Here is a 289-nt window from a genome sequence, read left to right on the forward strand (position 1 = left end):
CACCCCCCACTCCAGCAACCCTCAGTTGGTTTCCTGCAATTAAGAATTCCTCATATCAGTGAGATCATATGATACATGTCTTTCTCTGTGTGACTTATTTCACTCAACATAATACCCTCCAGTTCCATCCACGTCGTTGCGAAAATCTTCTTTTTATTCTGTACTTTTCTGGGTTTATTTTTCCCTCACCTTTTGGGAGTTTAAAAGTTGTTTTAACCTACGAAATATGATATCTTTTGAAACACAAGGAGTATTCTTTAGGGGACCGGTAAGACTTCTGAATGCTATG

This window comes from Leptonychotes weddellii, chromosome X (genome assembly GCF_054177405.1).
Source record: "Leptonychotes weddellii isolate Sample4059 chromosome X, ASM5417740v2, whole genome shotgun sequence".
Taxonomy (NCBI): Eukaryota; Metazoa; Chordata; class Mammalia; order Carnivora; family Phocidae; genus Leptonychotes; species Leptonychotes weddellii.